Source organism: Carya illinoinensis, chromosome 15 (genome assembly GCF_018687715.1).
Source record: "Carya illinoinensis cultivar Pawnee chromosome 15, C.illinoinensisPawnee_v1, whole genome shotgun sequence".
Classification (NCBI taxonomy): Eukaryota; Viridiplantae; Streptophyta; class Magnoliopsida; order Fagales; family Juglandaceae; genus Carya; species Carya illinoinensis.
The window spans coordinates 23792426-23810815 of NC_056766.1; the positions used below are offsets into that span (position 1 = coordinate 23792426).

Genomic DNA, 18390 nt, shown 5'->3' on the forward strand with positions numbered 1-18390 from the left:
GCTGTCAAATGAAGAGGAGAGTCAGAGGAGAAATATAAGCCAAGAGAGATGGTGAGTTTGAGATAACGCAGTATGCGTTTGACAGCTTGCCAGTGAGATTGGCGAGGACAATGCATAAACTGGCAGACTTTATTGACTGCAAACGAAATATCAGGACGAGTGAAGGATAGATACTGGAGGCTACCAACAACGCTCCGATAGAGCTGAGGATCCTCAAAAGAGGGCCCATCAAGCGCTGAAAGTTTATTAGAGGTAGACATTGGTGTTGACACAGGTTTAGACTCATGCATATTTGTTTTCTTTAATAGATCCGAAATGTAACGAGACTGAGAGAGAAAAAGTCCAGTAGCCGTGCGATAGACATGAATTCCCAAAAAAAAATGAAGTGGACCTAAGTCTTTGACAGGAAAAGATTCAGACAAAGAGGATATAAAATCAGCAATAAGAGAGGAATCAGAGGCAGTGACCACTATGTCATCAACATAAATGAGAACATACACAGAAGCAGTAGCAGATTTAAAGATAAACAAAGAGGAATCAGAGACAGAAGCATGAAAGCCGAGTGAGATTAATTTCGAGCTAAGCTTTGCAAACCAAGCCCTAGGGGCTTGTTTCAAACCATAGATAGATTTTTTTAATTTACAAACAAAGTGAGGAAAGTCAGAATGAACAAACCCAGTAGGTTGTTGCATGAAAACGTCTTCTTCCAAGTCCCCGTGCAGGAAGGCGTTCTGTATATCCAACTGATGAAGGGGCCACTTCCGAGACACTGCAAGAGAAAGCAAAAGACGTATGGTAACCGGTTTAACGACCGGACTAAAAGTGTCCGAATAATCGAGTCCCGCTTGTTGATGGAAACCTTTGGCAACAAGGCGAGCCTTTCGTCGCTCAATGGTTCCATCGGCAAGCCGTTTGGTCTTAAGGACCCATTTGGAACCGAGTAGATTTTGAGAGGGATGGGGAGGGACGAGGGACCAGGTCTTGTTACGAAGAAGAGCAGCAAACTCACTGGCCATGGCGTCACGCCAGGCTGGATATTTGGAGGCTTCCGTGTAGGAAGCTGGCTCATCGGGAATGGATAGATGAGTAGAGAAAGAGGCAGTGGGTTTCGGTGGTGGCCATAAAATGGTGCCATCGTTTCGGGTACGACGACGGGTGATGGAGGCTTTGGACCGAGTGGTCATGGGATGGGTATTTTGGAGGGAGGTGGAAGACGAAGCTGGTGAGGATGAAGGGATTGAGTGATTCGGTGCAGGGAAGTCGTGCGAAGTAGACGGCGCAGAGGAAACAGATTCTGGAGAAGGAGATGCCGAGTTAGGGTTAGGGGCAATGGGCTCATGGGCTGGGCTTTGATCATTGAGTGAGGAAAGGCTATCGGCTGGGCTGGATTGAGTAGTAGACTGATAACTCATAGATGAGGCCCGGTCTGGTAAGTGAGAAAAGAAATGTAAAGAGTTGGGCTGGGCGGGTGAGCTTTGGGATTGTGATGAGGTTTGAGTTGAAGCAAAAGGGAAGAGAGTTTCATCAAAACGGACATCTCGGGAAATATATATCCGGCCAGTGGGAATGTGTAAGCAGTTGTATCCTTTGTGATCAAGAGTATAGCCTAAGAAGACACAGAGTTGGGAACGCATATCTAATTTATGATGATTAAAGGGACGAAGATTGGGCCAACAGGCCGAGCCAAAAACACGTAAAAAATGATAGTCAGGTAAGGAATTAAAAAGTAATTGAAATGGAGAGAAATGATTAAGAATAGGTGTGGGCATTCTATTTATGAGAAAAACTGTTGTTTGAAAAGCATCAGCCCAATATTTGATAGGGACTGAAGATTGGGCTAAAAGAGAGAGCCCAGTTTCAACAATGTGGCGATGTCGCCGTTCAATGCTACCATTTTGTGCGTGAGAATATGGACAAGAAATTCGATGAGAGATGCCAAGTTTTTGTAAAATGGCATGAAAGGGACGGAATTCACCACCCCAGTCAGACTGAACGGCAATAATATTTTTAGAAAAAGTATTGTGAACGAATTTAATGAAATTAAGAAAAATTTGCGAGACATCAGATTTTGCATTTAAAGGAAAGAACCAAACATATTTCGTAAAATCATCAACAATGGAAAAATAAAACCGATAACCACTAGAGGATAGCACAGGCGCTGGTCCCCAGACATTTAAAAATAACAATTGAAAAGGAAATTGCGATTGAGAAGGGGAAGAAGGATGAGGAAGAGCATGCGATTTGGCTTGGAGACATGCCGAGCAAGTGGATGAGGTAGAGGTGGACGTGATAGGAAGATTGTGATGTCGTATGGTAAAAGAAGTGATCCGTGGAGATGGGTGACCAAGACGAGCATGCCATATAGTTGATGAAGTCTGTTCGCCTATGAAAGCATGTTGGGAGGGAAGACGAACATTCTGATCATCAGTTGGAAGTACGTACAAGCCATTCTTAACGGGGCCCTGAAGAAGTACTTCCTGGGAATGTAAATCCTTCACAAAGAAACCAGATGAGTTAAATTCAAAGAAAACTGAGTTATCTAAACAAAATTGTCTAACAGATAATAAATTGCGAGAAATCAAAGGAACATGAAGTAATTGACAGAGAAGAAAATTGCCAGATGGAGTGGGAAGTAAGCCAGAGCCAGTGTTTTGAATAGCAAGTGAGGATCCATCTCCAATTGTCACTTGGTCTTGCCCTTGATAAGCAGTGGACTCGAGATTAAGTTTGGAAAAATCTGAGGTGAAGTGTGTCGATGCAGCCGTATCAGGAAACCAATTAGAAGAAGTAGAGGACGAATTTGGAAAATTGGTGAAATTAGCTGAGAAAGAAGAAGGAGGAGATTGATATGCATGATCAAACCGATGATAGCAGGAAACAATTGTGTGACCGACACGGTTACAGAGTTGACAAGTGGGTCGATTAGTCGGAGCGGAAGAAAAGAAGTTAGGTGGAGTTGGAGAGAAAACACGACCTCCCCTTCCACGTCGAGGACTGCGGCCACGGTTGCGATTGGAGGGAGAGAAAGAGCCTCGGGTAGTGGAGTTTGCAGTAAAAGAATTGGTGGAGAGGAGAGACATGGTCTGATGTGCAAGCCGTGATTCGTGATTAATGAGAAAACTGTAAACCTGAGAGATGGAGAGAGGATCGGGTCTTGTAGTTATGGAAGAAACTACAGACTCAAAATCGGAACCCAGACCAGTCAAAAAATAGATGATAAATTCGGAATCAGGAAGAGGATGTCCGGCGGCATTGAGGGAAGCCGAGAGTGCCTTAGCTTTGTGAAAATAGGTAGATACTGAATCGGACCCTTTTTTGAGAGTAGCTAGTTGAAATTTTGTGTGCATGAGATGAGCTGTGGATTGAGCCGAATAGAGATTGTGAAGTGTTTCCCAGATTTGCTGAGAAGTGGAACATTCAAGAATTTGAGAAAGAACCGTATCGGTCAAGGAGGAGTAGATAGCCGACATGATGAGCTGATCTTGTAGAAGCCAGAAGGAATGATTCGGATTGGGAACATCATCGATGAGGGCAGGAGGGATTGGAGTAGTGCCGTCGACATATCCAAAAAGTTGATTGCCACGGAGAAAGGATGTGATTTGAGCATGCCAGAGTAAGTAATTGTCGGTTGAGAGTTTGATGGTGATGAGTTGGGCAGCGGAATTAGTGATGGAGGGATTCGGAGAAGTGGTTTTTGATGGTGCCATGATGATCGGAGAAAGAAAAATGGGCGTTGGCCCTTTCAGGCTCTCGATACCATGTTTAAACCAACTAGAGAATATATGTATCCTAGGTGTTTGTAGAAATGCATTACAGAGAGAATTCTTGAACAAGAGTATTCTTCCTATATTGAATATTCCTCAATACAGTAATGCCCATATTTATAGAACAAGTGCAGCGGTTACATCAAGGATAATTCTAGAAGATTCTATAATATTCTTGATGGAGCAAATTCCCAATATTCTTATGGAGCAGAGTCTGTTATGAGATGCTGTGCAGCAGGTGCAATGGACGTGGCATTCGGTTGAGAGCATACAGCTGGTGCTTGTGAGGTGTTATTGTCTAAGGCAGGTGTAGGTGCTCTAATAATTGGAAATGCACAGGTTGGTGCTCATATCTTTCTTTTACTTAATTTCATTTATTTTTTATTTCATTGAAAGGCCACTTCTGCGAATAAAAAAAGCATATAGTAGTATGCACTCGCTGAATTAAGCTCAATAATATTCTATAATGCTATATATATAGGTAATAAGCTTGCTAGTTTATAACCTGCACAACAGAATATATATTGCTAGGTAATATACTGAGGGCGCTTTTCAATAAACTTGGGCCGGAGTTACTCTAAGACATGTGACCTTCGTCTCTTAAAAAAAAAACAAGAATATTGCTAGGTAATTACCTAAGTTAACTTGCTTTCTAGGAGTGCTAGCTTTTTATTTTTAGAGAAAAACTTTTTGAGAGAAAAACATATCTTTATTCATAAAATCAATATTAAGGAAGAATACAAAGAGGAATCTCATGGAGATCAATTTTGACCCCTACAAAGCCCCAAAGCGTCTTTGCATAAGGCATGTGATGCCTTATTGCAATCCCTCCCAACATGTTCCACTGACCATTAATATTCTAAACCTGCCAAAATCTCCAAGATTTTGCTATAAACATTCCACAACAAGTGTATCATCAACTTGTTGCTTTTTAATCCTTTCAATAACTTGCAGAGAATCTCCTTCCAAGATGACTTTCTTAAAGCCTAGCTCCTCAATGAATTTGAATGCATAAAATGCAGCAATGGTCTCGGCTAGTATAGGATCAGGATATAAGTCATAATTCCTCCTCAATGTGCCTTTCACAGAGCCCTCCCAGCCACGAATGATGGCTCTAAAACTAGCCTTGCAATTGATTTTATTCACTGCCACATCCCAATTGACCTTATAAACATTAGTTGGTGGAACCCGCCAAGTTGAGGGGACTTGATCATTTGTATTTGCAGGAGTGCTAGCTTTTGATGTGATCGATGTATCATATATGCTTATTAAGTTCTATATTCAAACTCCTAACGGCCCTTTTTATTGGGTTTAAATGCTAACCCATAAATATTCTGTTTGCTTGTCCATTCCTCGGATTACTACTGCTGGTTTTCTCATCAAAACTGGAATATTATGAACAAAAGACTGCCATTTTCAGCGTTATTAAGTTTGGTGGTTAGACGTGGCTGAAGAAACAGTTATGTTTCAACGCATGATCTTGTCATCTACAAATTAAACAAGACGATCAATTGCTAATTTTGGAGTTAGAATGTTGATAAAATGATCGAGTTAATTTATTAATTATATTCTATAAATTTAAGCTTTTTGAGATTATAATATGTCAGTAATATTTGATCGATGAACGCGTACGTTAAACTTTTGCTTGGCAGACATACATGCAATTGAAAACTGAAAGGTCGGAAGAGATTATACAAAAGATGAGAATTAAAGAACGGGAAATAGAGTTGTGGATTTCCAATCACAAGCTCGATGTGAAGATAAAACAGGAAATCATATCCTGCATGCAGCTTGCACTAGAAGACAATAAAGATGTTGATCCACAGAATCCGCTCGCTCATCTTCATCCCGAACTTAGAAAGAAGATTAAGCGCCAAATATGCTTGCCCTTGCTAAAGAATGTGAGTCCATTATTCTTCTTTCGCTCCCTTTTTTTTTTTTTTTCTTGGATATAGTAATTCAGGTTCGATTTTGATGGTAAAAATGATCATAAAAATAGTTAATTCTTAAAGCAATTCAACCCTATTAATGTAAAATCTGGACACCCCAAATCCCCTACATGATCAGTTTGAGTTTGCATCATTCTCACTAGGTTAGAGAAAATTTGTCTTCAAATTCTAAATTTTTTTACTTCAATCTTTTCGATGCCCAATTAAACCATTCTTTATTTTCTTTTGTAATCTGATCCCAATAATCATGGTAAAATTGAAATTAACTTCATGACTAGCTCAAAATTAAAACATATTTAGCATCTTGCACTCCAAAATTAAATTTCTTTTCAATATTTCAAATCCAAGAATAATATTTAGCATAAGAGAATTTATGAAAAAAAAAAAAAAAAAAAACTCCAAGAAAATTGACATAATTAATTGTTTCAAAAGTTGCTCTATCTTCAAACTTCAAATTTTCACCATCTTCTTTCTCAAAATTTTCTATGTTTTCCATAATAATAGTTACCATCTCCACCTGGTTATCTTTGTCAAGATATATATTGTAGATAAGTGTAGAGTTCCAATTTATGGAAGAATCCTCCTCAAAGTCATCTTGGTCAGAGTAATCCACTCAAAGTCATGTAACAATTTAGCGAAACCTTCAGCTTGCAAAATAATAAGAAATTCTGGCAAATTAACTTTGAGGCCTAGGTTTTAATGTTGTTCCTCCCCGACCATGGTACTATCAAAATTGAGCATGATTATGATACGGAATCTCAAAGCTAGAGTAACAATCATGGTCGTCTATCGGATCTTTCATGTTTTGCGCCTTTAGACACTAGGTTAATTCTGCTATCTCCTTCTGTTACGATCACAGTAAGGGACTTTCTCATTTTGAACGTGCCTATGCACCATGACCTCTACCACTAGCCATTAAACTTGATGAGAAATCACCTCGGGAAAACGCTAAAGCTTTGATGTTAACTGACATTAGACATAATTAGAATTATTTTGATTGCTAGTTAATAAACAAAAATTAGGAAGTGAGATTAAAAAAATATGCAACACAAAAGAAAACTCTGAAAAATATTGATTAATAATGAAATTTAAAATTATTTAATGAAGCCAATAAGCCGTGCTTAATTAGCTTCAAAATTCAAATTAAAATCATGATTAAACAATAAATCTGCCAAAATCGAAATCAAACTCAGTTCAAAAATTGGAAATGAAATATTTTTTAAAATGGCAAAAATTAAGGTAAGTAGATAATTAGGGGGAAAACAACTAATATTGCCCTAATACAAGGAAGATTCGGCATATATTGCTTCATTTGCACATATTTACTTTCTTGAGGTAGTTGAACACTATCAACGTAAAATATGATCCCGGATCACTGGCATTAGTTTGGGTTTGCATCATTTATTACTGATCCAAATTGTTAATTGATGGGGCCGCCCATGTGGGCAGACCCACCTTTTTCCTGTTTCACCTAACGCATGGCTTTAAGCCATGCGTTAAATGACTTGCATGCGTTGCATGCAGAGGCTGGCCTTTGAGGCCAGCCATGTAGGGGCTATAAAAAGCCCCCCCCCCCCTCTGGTGATAAGTGCATACGGTGAACGCAGAAAACTTCACAAAAACTCTCTTTTTTATTCTCTCTTAAGTAGTATTTAGGCTGTGGAGTGTTAAAGCGTTACTCTGGTTTTATACTACGTAGTACGCTTTACCACCAAGTCAAAACTCTTGTCAATCTGGAGAAACTTGTGGAGCAACTTTACAAGCTGGGCTTGAGGTACTTTCCGCTGTGCTTTCTAACAATTGGTATCAGAGCCATTTAATTATTGCTTCCAGTTTCTTTGATGTAAACTGTGCCTTTTTTTTTGCGCATATGTGATGCTGCAGTATTTTTTTTAATAAAATATATATATATATGGCCGAAGCCGCTGCAGTGGTGCAGCGCTCACCACCCACACACGATGGTGCAGCGCGCACCGTAGGGTGCTGCGCGGCACCACTACAAACGGTGCTGCGTGCACCACGGTGCAGCAAACACCGGTGAGAGCCCACGGTGCACGGAGCATCGTGGGGGCACCACGACGGTGCTGTAAGCACCGCCTCGGTGCTGCGCGCACCAGGATGGTGCTGCGCGCACCTGAGGGGTGCTGCCAGCACCAGAACCGCGACGACTCGGTGCTGCACACCGTGAGGTGCTGCGCGCACCAGAGCAGCGCCGGCTCGGTGCTGCATGCACTAGAGCAGCGCTAGCTCGGTGCTGCGCGCACCGTGAGGTGCTGCCAGCACCACCTGCGAGCACCGTGCGCCCACCACGGTGTCGTGCGCACCAGCAGGTGCCCACGGTGCTCCGTGCACCGTGGGGGCACCATGCAGCACCACCTCGGTCCTGGGCGCACTAGAGGGGTGCTGCCAGCACCGGCTCGGTGCTGCGCGCACCGTGAGGTGCTGCGCCAGAGCAGCACTGGCTCTGTGCAGCGGTGCTGCGCCAGAGCAGCACCAGCTCGGTGCAACGCGCACCGCTCGGTGCTGCGCGCATCGTGAGGTGCTGCCAGCACCACCTAGGTGCTGCGGCAGCACCCAGCTTCCTTTGGAAGCGATTTCCGGCGATCGGGGGCGCCGGTGATGTCCAAAAGCAGCAGCTAGAAATTTTTTTTAGAGTTACTGTTCACGTGAACAATAACTCGCGGGAGGAAGAAGATGACTTGAGTCATCTATCCTCTGATGGGCCAGGCTGGGCTTGGGCCCTTTGGGCCACTTTGTTTTGGGTTTAAGCAGAATAAAAGGAATGGGCTGTTTTTTTAAGCCCAGAATTTTTTTTCTGTATTTTTTTTAAACCCGAGAAAAAAGAAAAAAAAAAAATTGGCATGATTCAATATATGTTTAGATATATTGTTATATTACATGTGATCTTTTATTTAATAATGAGATTAAATGTGATAACATGTGAATATTTGTTTTCATGCTATTTTTTTTCCATAATGTTATATTACATGTGATCTTTTATTTAATTTTGAGATTAAATGTGATAACATGTATGTGTGTATTGAACATGTGGAAATATGATTATTTTATCATCTATGAAAGCTGGGTTTGAGACTTGAATGTTTAGACATTAGTCTCTATTTCTTTCAGTGATAAAATAGAAAATCCCATTAAGTAGTCTTAGTTAAAATTGTCAGTGTGAATGATAGGCTGAAAGAATTGCAGTGACCCCAGTAAGAACTGTAAATGCACTGTATAGCCAAAAGACCATGGTGACCCCAATAAGAACTGTAAATGCACTGATGGAACAAGAAAAATGGACTGTAATGGTCTCATATGAACCATCTTTGTAGACTGGCCCAACAGGTTGCCATGGTCTGGGTAGCTGTCCTTGTAGATTGGCCCAAAAGGTTACTGCAGGTTTTAGTAAGTTATGTATTTACATGTGACTAGATCTAGATGACTACTTAAGATAGTGGGAGTATGGTTGAGATTTATGATGATAAATTCTCCCATATTCGTTTTTTTAAAAAATTTGCGCGGGAATTGAGCTAGAAATCTAATAATTGGATATTGTGGCGCAAGAGATGATTTTGAAGCCTAGCGATTTTTCGATCTTGCGACATGTCTAAATTATTATTTTTCTAACTTGAAAGGACGCGGCAGATTTCTTAGGTGTGTGAATAATATCCCGTCTTTGCGCATTGTAGTAAAATGGCATCCAAGAGTATTGTTGCCGACTTAAACAAAGGGGAGAAATTAGATGGGGAAAACTATGACATATGGCATCGCAAGATCCAATATGTCTTAGATGAGCAAGAGGTCTTGGAGGCCTTATCTCACACTCTTACTAAGCCCGGGGAAGGGAACTCGGAACAACACAAGATAGATCAACAAGCCTATACCCAATAGGCTAAGAAAAATCGGTGCGCACACATAATTATGTTAAGCAGCATGCACAATGATCTAATGTGTGAGTTCGAGGTCTATGACACTGCCCAAAGCATGTGGGATGCTTTGAAGTTGAAGTTTGGTGGAACTTCAGCCACTAGGTTGCGTGGATTAACCATGAGGTTTGACTCCTATAAATTGCGCTCTGACCACACGATGAAGCAGCATCTTAGGGCTATGTCAACTATGATCCGTGAACTTAGGTCGGCAGGAAACAACCTGACAGATGAACAGCAAGTACAGGCAGTGATAAGATCACTACCGAATTCTTGGGAGAATATGAGCCAGAACTTGATGCATAACGAGAATATCAAAGACTTTGATGATGTCTCGCGTCACTTGGAATTGGAGGCTGAGAGCCTAGAGGCTGCTAAGCCCAATCATACGGCCTATGTGGCTAATGCTGGTTCGCGCAAGGCATCAAGGCCTAAGCGCAAGAAGTCCAAGAATGGAGTAGCCGCTGGACATATTAAAAAAGTGTCAGGAATTTCTCAGCGCACCAAGAGGGACAAGCGCGGGAAAAACAAGTTAAAATTAGAGTGCTTCAACTGCGGAAAGATTGGCCACTTCGCTCGTGACTGCACTGAGCCGAAGAAGGTACACTCTGACTTTTCTCGCATTGTTTTTGTAACTAGCCATGTGATGGTTGCTGAATCCTATCCTTTGTGGACTGTTGATTCAGGAGCGACCGAGCACATAGCGCGAGATAGAGTCGAATTTGTGGAGTATCGCCGGATTTCAACTGGGAGCCGTGATATCAAAGTGGGGAATGGAGCTAGCGTGGAGGTACTGGGACTTGGTACCTACAAGCTGGACTTGCGGGGTGGCCGCACTCTTTTCCTCCACAATGTGCTATATGCTCCCAAGATCCGACGAAACTTACTTTCAGTTGTTACTCTATTGAAACTTGGTTTTCGAATTGTTTTTGAAAACAATTATGTTTCCTTGCTTTTGGGGCATGTGTTTTATGGCAAAGCTTTTCTTCAAGACAGTTTTATGATATTGGATTTGGTTTATTCTAATATAAATGAATCCATTGCTTTTCTTTCTTCATCAATTGATAATTTGGATTCATACACATGGCATGCTAGGCTTGGCCATATAGGGCAAGATAGAATGACTCGATTAGCTAGAGAAGGCCTAATAGGCAATCTCGCTAAGGTCATCTTGCCCACGTGTGAACATTGTCTAATGGGAAAAGCTAAGAGAAAACCGTTTGGAAAAGCCACTAGGGCATCTTTTCCACTGCAATTAGTCCACTCAGACATCTGTGGTCCAATGAGTGTGAGGGCAAGACACGGAGGTGTCTACTTCATCACCTTTATAGATGATTTTTCACGTTACGGTCATGTCTACTTAATCTCCCATAAGTCTGAAGCATTGGAATGTTTTAGGCGATATCTAAGAATGGTCGAGAATCAGTTAGATAAGAGTTTAAAGACTCTAAGAACTGACCGAGGACGAGAATATCTCTCTGAGCAATTTAAAAGGCTTTGTGATGAAAAAGGAATCAAAAGACAGTTAACGATGCCAAGTACGCCACAGCAAAATGGCGTGGCGGAAAGGAGAAATCGAACATTGCTTGAGATGGTTAGGTCAATGATGGCGCAAGCAAACCTACCAATTTCTTTTTGGGGGGATGCACTTTTGACTGCTGCCTACATTCTTAACCGAGTGCCCTCCAAATCAGTAACTTCCACCCCATATGAACTATGGACCGGCGAGAAACCCAATTTGAGTAGCTTGCGGGCATGGGGTTCAACGGGTTTTGTTCATGATCTTTCTCATAAGTATGGAAAATTAGGCCCTAGAGGGAAGAAGTGTATCTTTATAAGGTACTCGGAACACTCTAAAGGGTATGTGTTAATAGGTGAACAAACTGATGGAAGTGTAACTGAGATTGAATCACGAGATGTGGACTTCATTGAAAATGAATTTCCAAGTAGAGGTGAGGTTGATAGGAGTTTGGAACTTCATGAGATTGTGGAAAAAGAGGAAAGTGCTCCAAGGAATTTAGTTGAGAATGAGGAAGAAATTCTTCGAGCTCCTACAAATGATAAAAGAAACTTAAATCCGAGTGGGAGCACACCGCTTGTCAATCAATCACAACAACCTCAGCCGCGTAGAAGCACACGTGAAAGTATTCCCCGTCGTCATTTTGAGATTGAAGGGGAAGCTTTTATGGTAGCTCCGCATGATGATGATGAGCCTAGGACAATCCATGAGGCTCTCTCATCTTCTACTAAAGATGAGTGGATGAAAGCTCTTAATGATGAAATTAGTCTATGAAGACAAACCAGGTCTGGGATCTGGTTGATCTACCGAGAGGGCGTAAGACTATTGGGAACAAATGGGTTCTAAAAGTCAAATGCAAGTCGGATGGATCAATAGATAAGTACAAAGCTCGCTTAGTGGCGAAAGGATATACCCAGCAAGAGGGTATAGACTATGAGGAAACTTTTTCACCAGTGGTGAGGTTTGCTTCAATTCGCCTGATTCTAGCTATAGTAGCAAACATGGATTTGGAACTCTACCAAATGGATGTTAAGACAGCATTTCTCAATGGAGAACTAGATGAGGAGATCTATATGGATCAACCAACGGGTTTTGTGGTCAAAGATCAAGAGCGCAAAGTGTGCAAGCTCAAACGATCAATATATGGCCTAAAACAATCATCTAGGCAATGGTACCTCAGATTCCATCGAGCCGTTCTTTTGAATGGGTTTACGATGATCACAGAGGACCATTGTGTCTATGTCAAAAGGTCCAAGAAGAGTTTCATTATGTTGTCATTATATGTTGACGACATACTACTAGCTGGAAATGATAAAGGGTTGATAGTCGCCACAAAAGAGTGGTTATCCTTCAATTTTGAGATGAAGGATATGGGTAAAGCAGAATACATTCTGGGAGTTAAGATCTACAGAGATCGCTCAAAGAGACTTTTGTGTTTGTCCCAACAGACTTACATAAAGAAAGTCCTCGAGCGTTTCCTAATGAATGAATGTAAACCCATTGACACCCCTGTTGCAAAAAGCGAGAACTTATCTAAAGAGTTATGTCCTAAGACTCAAATAGAAAAGGAAAAGATGGCCCATGTCCCTTATGCTAATGCTGTGGGTAGTCTGATGTACGCAATGATGTGTACTCGACCTGACATATGCTATGCAGTTGGCTTAGTGAGTAGATTCCAATCTAACCCCGGACTGGCTCACTGGAAAGCAGTCAAAAGGATTATGCGATATCTCAAGGGAACTGCAGACTATGTGCTGTGCTATCAAGGTTTAGATTTGCAGCTAAAAGGTTATAGCGATGCCGACTGGGGCAGTGACCTAGATGAGCGCAAATCAACCACTGGGTATGTCTTTCTGCTCAATAATGGCGCCATTACATGGAGCAGCAAGAAACAACCTTGTATAGCTTTATCCACTATGGAGGCAGAATACATAGCTTGTTCTGCAGCAGTTCAAGAAGCTATTTGGTTACGAAGATTCCTCAAGCATTTAGACATTGGCACGGATTATTCGGATCCGGTGACAATATTCTGTGATAGCATGGCTGCTCTCGCATATGCTAAGGACTCTAAGTACCATTGAAGAACCAAACACATAGATATCAGATATCACTACATCAGAGACATGGTAGCGCAAAAGGAAGTGGTTCTGAAACATCTCTCTACGAGTCGCATGGTTGCTGATCCCTTAACGAAGCCCATAGCAAGAGATGTCTTTGAGGCTCATGTTAGGGATCTAGGACTGCGTAGATTGTAAATGTTTTTTATGACATTGAGATGTAACCTTTCCTTTGGGATATTAATACAATATGATTCAGTAATTGTCTTTATCGTATTGTCTTCACACACAAGATATGTCAACAGGCTTAGATCGGCTCACTCACACGAGCGATCGCCTCTAGCGCTTGAGAAGCGAGTAGAGATGAGACATTGTGTTCTAAGATACTTGTCCAAATGGATAAGTTAGTTGACACAAAGATATGTCGTTTTAGTGGGAGCTAAAATAAGGTCCAATGAGTGGACTATGCATGGGTTACCTCACAACCTATGTAGCCTGTGGTTAGCCAGATGTGAGATCCTCTTTGACGCCTTGGAGGCGGGCAAATGGAGGAACTCAGGTTAGACGCTTGAGAAGCGACTAGACTAAGATCTGTACGGTGTTGATATAGACATATGCTCTTTGAGAAAGAGAAATCCACCGTAGCATGTGCTTCATACTACATGTGCTTATGCAACCAAATGAGTAAGTGAGTAAATGGTTCCCCTCTTTCTCATTGTGTGAGTCTCATTTTTTTTGTGTCCTTTACTTTTGACTATGTCACAAGATGGAGGTTATGATGTCTGCTACTTTGGCATGTTGTCTATGGCCATGATCAATACGATCTAAAGAGGCATTGCTGGGAAAGCGGTTTAACCAAAGTTGAATGATATGAGTGCAAAGGGAAGATTCTTTGATATCGCATCTTCAATAGTGTTTGCTGACGTCAACTATGACGCTACATATTGGTAGGGACTAAGGTTGTGAACATATTGAAATGATTTAGAGATAGTCGACCATTGTTCTGAGTTTTTTCTAAAACTCAAGAGGGTTTCGAAAATACTTGAACTGATGCGATCAAATGAGTCTAGGACATAACCAAACATTTTGGGGATGTTGCTATGCTAGTCTTCTCTGGGAGAGATTTAGTGTATGTACTCCCACATTTCTATAGATATGCTTGGTGGTCGCACGGCCTATTTACTTGTATGAATAAGATTGAGAACATTAGAGAGATGCTGACCTGGGGTCATGCCCACTATGTGCGAGTGGGAGATGTTAATTGATGGGGCCGCCCACGTGGGCAGACCCACTTTTTTCCTGTTTCACCTAACGCATGGCTTTAAGCCATGCGTTAAATGACTTGCATGCGTTGCATGCAGAGGCTGGCCTTTGAGGCCAGCCATGTAGGGCTATAAAAAGCCCCCCCCCCCTGTGGTGATAAGTGCATACGGTGAACACAGAAAACTTCACAAAAACTCTCTCTCTCTTTTTTATTCTCTCTTAAGTAGTATTTAGGCTGTGGAGTGTTAAAGCGTTACTCTGGTTTTATACTACGTAGTACGCTTTACCACCAAGTCAAAACTCTTGTCAATCTGGAGAAACTTGTTGAGCAACTTTACAAGCTGGGCTTGAGGTACTTTCCGCTGTGCTTTCTAACACAAATTAATGTTCAGGATTTAACAGCGTTCAATACAAACAAAATGGATTCATAGACCCTTGGCCTTAAGCACAGCAAAACCTTTTCTTGAAAGAGGGTACATTAATACAGGGTTACCCACTTGAAAATTTTAATTGAAACCCTCTATAATAGGGTTTACTCAATGCTTAGGATTTGCTAGAACTTGATTAATTTTCTACTGTTCTACCCAACTTCATTTCCCGAAGCGCACTAAAATCCTCTTATTCTTCCCATTTCTTTTTATGCCCTCCGCACGTATATTAGGAAAAGAATCATATTCCACTTGTTGCTCATCATCACTTGAAGAATCACCTTTCTGACAAAAATGAAGTACTTCAAACCTAATATTCACAGCCCTAAGATTAACAGCCATACAAAGTCCCTTGACTCCCTTGCATAAAGACAATGTACAGAGCACATAAAAACAGAGGTGTATAACCAAACACTTATATCCCTATAGACATTAAAAAAATAATATGTAGATCCAAATTAGCTATTTCTGTATTAAAATGGCAACACGCATGTACCACGTCGTCCTCTGGCTGGAATCAACAATTTTAATGAACTTTTAAGGCTGTAAGGCACGAAAAAGAAGTAACTTCCAGACCCATATATGGATGTATCGGCCTGCAGGCAATAATTTGCAAGTTGTTTCTGTTCTTGGCATTGAGTTCCCATACACGCTCAATAAGAAATCTACATCGGCCGACATCTTCTCATTATATATTGATTTTCTCGAATTATGGGGACCTAGGTGCCAACGCTTAAAGCAAAGAGTGAACAAAAGCTCCTACTAATCTGCGAATATCTCAAGCTAGTGCACTACAATGAACGCAGCTACATTGTTCGGAAGGGAGATCCACTTGATGCGATCCTCTTCGTCACCCAAGGCATTTGTTGGACCTCAAAGAACAGTGACGGCAGGGGAAGAACTGAGTGTATTGAGAAAGGTCATTCCTATGGAGAAGAACTTCTAGACTGGGGGTTCAACGACTCCCCCCCATCCGATCTCCCAATCTCTAAGGAAACCGTCAAAGCACATACAAAAGTTGAAGCCTTTGCCCTCATGGCCAACGACTTGACGACAGCTATTTCGAGGCATACCGAAGCAGCTTCCACTGCAAAAGCAGCTTTACGAGCAGTTCGTCAGCGCCTTAGTGAAAAGAAGAACGAAAATTCTTCGAAGATGGCGTAGTAGATCAAAAGAGGGTTTTCATGCTCTTGATACTTCATGACTCACTAGTTCAAAACCCAGCAACGCCTGGCGTCCTGTTGAAAAGCTAAAGTTTGTTTTGGATGTTTTTGTAATTGTCTTCTTCTCCGAGCAGAATGTCTTTGTATTAATGTGTACCTTACTCTTCCCTGGTGTTCAAGTGAGAGTCCGTAGGTGTTTGGATTCTATATGATAAGGGTAGAATTAGGAGAAGAATAATTTTGGAAGAAATAATTTTAACTGTTAATGCAACAGAAGTCCAGGGTTCGTATATATTTTTTCTTATATTAGACCATTTCTTTTGATTATTTTTGGCTCATTCTATTTTCCTACTATTATGTGATTATTTTTGTAAATGACGTGTTTAATACCACCAACCACACAGATGACCTGCAACAAATAAAGGGGCGGCACTAGTTGGCATGAGAACACTCTGATGCCAAAGTCAGAATAATATGATGGGAAGTGTATGCAGAAGATGTGATAAGTCAAGTTAAGTATTTGTTATCTCCTGTAGGCTATTTATAGAGTCATTGGAGGAAAAGATAACCATCTTCCATGAATGAAGACAACCATTCTCCCTGAGCGAAGATGGCCATTTCCCATGAGTAAATCCTCAACAATTTTCGTTATTAGTTGTAGTGATCCATTCATTACCTGGCAACGGTGTTTATCTAGATAATGCCCTATGCCTAGGCTACCATAGGCTATTAGGCTTAAGGGCATTATAAGCTCATATACGAATTGGGCCCATAGACACCAAAGATCTGGTCCAATTTTCTTATTGAAATCTTTTGGTACTTGTCGCGATCATTTTCCAAGTAAAAGTTCTTTGCAATAGAATAATGCTAGGGACCCCACTTGTTCTTCCCGTTTTGAAGTCCCACTTGACGGGGACACGCCACTTAGTTGTTTAAGTCATGGTTGCAGTGTATGAATGGCCGACTGCCAAATGCAATCATCGCAGACCAAGACAAGGCCATGGAAATTGCAATTTCAAAGGTGTTTCCAACTTCCAGCCATCGCTTCTGCTTGTGGCATATAATGAAAAAGCTTCCTGAGGATTGATAGATAGAGATCTCTTTCTTATTCTCTGGGTGGTGGTGCATGGCCGTTCTTAGTTGGTGCAGTGATTTGTCTGGTTAATTTCGTTAACAAACAAGACCTTAGCCTGCTAACTAGCTATGCGGAGGTGACCTTCCACAGCCAGCTTCTTAGAGGGACTATGGCCCCTTAGGCCAAAGAAGTTTGAGGCAATAACAGGTCTATGATGCCCTTAGATGTTTTGGGCAGCACACGCGCCACATTGATGTATTCAACGAATTTATAGCCTTGGTCGATAGGCCCGAGTAATATTTGAAATTTCATTGTGATGGGGATAGATCATTGCAATTGTTAGTCTTCAACGAGAAATTCCTAGTAAGCGCGAGTCATCAGCTCACATTGACTACATCCCTGCCCTTTGTACACACCGCCCATCACTCTTATCGATTGAATGGTCTGGTGAAGTATTCGGATCACGGCAATGTAGGCAGTTCGCTACCGGCAACAGGAAACTGCCTACATCGCAAGAAGTCCACTGAACCTTATCATTTAGAGGATAGAGAAGTCGTAACAAGGTTTTCGTGGGTGAACCTGTGGAAGGATCATTGTCGATACCTATCCAGCAGAACAACCCGTGAACTTGTAATAACTTTCTAGGTGAGGGTGTCATGCCCCCTCCCAAAAATGGTTGGGAAGGCACGTTGAAAGCTGCCCACCACTCCTCGCGTGTGGTGGGTCAGTCTTCTCATTCCCTTCCCAGTCAAACAATGAACCCCAGCGCTGTCTACGCCAAGGAACTTAAACAAGAAGTAACCACGGTCGCCCCGGAAACAATGTGCGTGCCGTTGGTGACATCTTACCATGATACATAAGACTCTCGGCAACAGATATCTCGGCTCTCACATCGATGAAGAACGTAGCGAAATACAATACTTGGTGTGAATTGCATAATCTTGCAAATCATCAAGTCTTTGAACACAAGTTGTGCCCGAAGCCATTCGGCTGAGGGCACATCTGCCTGGGTGTCACGCATTGTTGCCCCCACCCCAACACCTCATATGATGGATGTGTGTGGTGCGGGGCAGACATTGGCCTCCCGTGTGCGTTGCTCACGGTTAGCCTAAAAGCGAGTCCTAGGCGACAAGCACCACTACAATCGGTGGTTGACAAAACCACCGTGCCCCATCGTGTGCTGCTCGACGCTTTGAAGGCTCTCCTCGACCCTATTGTGTCATTCTTGCGACTCTAAAGAGGTGAA

At 41.8% G+C, this 18390-nt stretch overlaps 1 non-coding gene across 1 annotated transcript; it reads left to right on the plus strand.

Annotated features, from left to right (window-relative positions):
* Positions 1-18004: 18004 nt before the first annotated feature.
* LOC122297939 lies at positions 18005-18160 on the plus strand. The gene has a single exon (XR_006239002.1). It is a non-coding gene; the product is annotated as a 5.8S ribosomal RNA (ribosomal RNA).
* Positions 18161-18390: the final 230 nt, after the last annotated feature.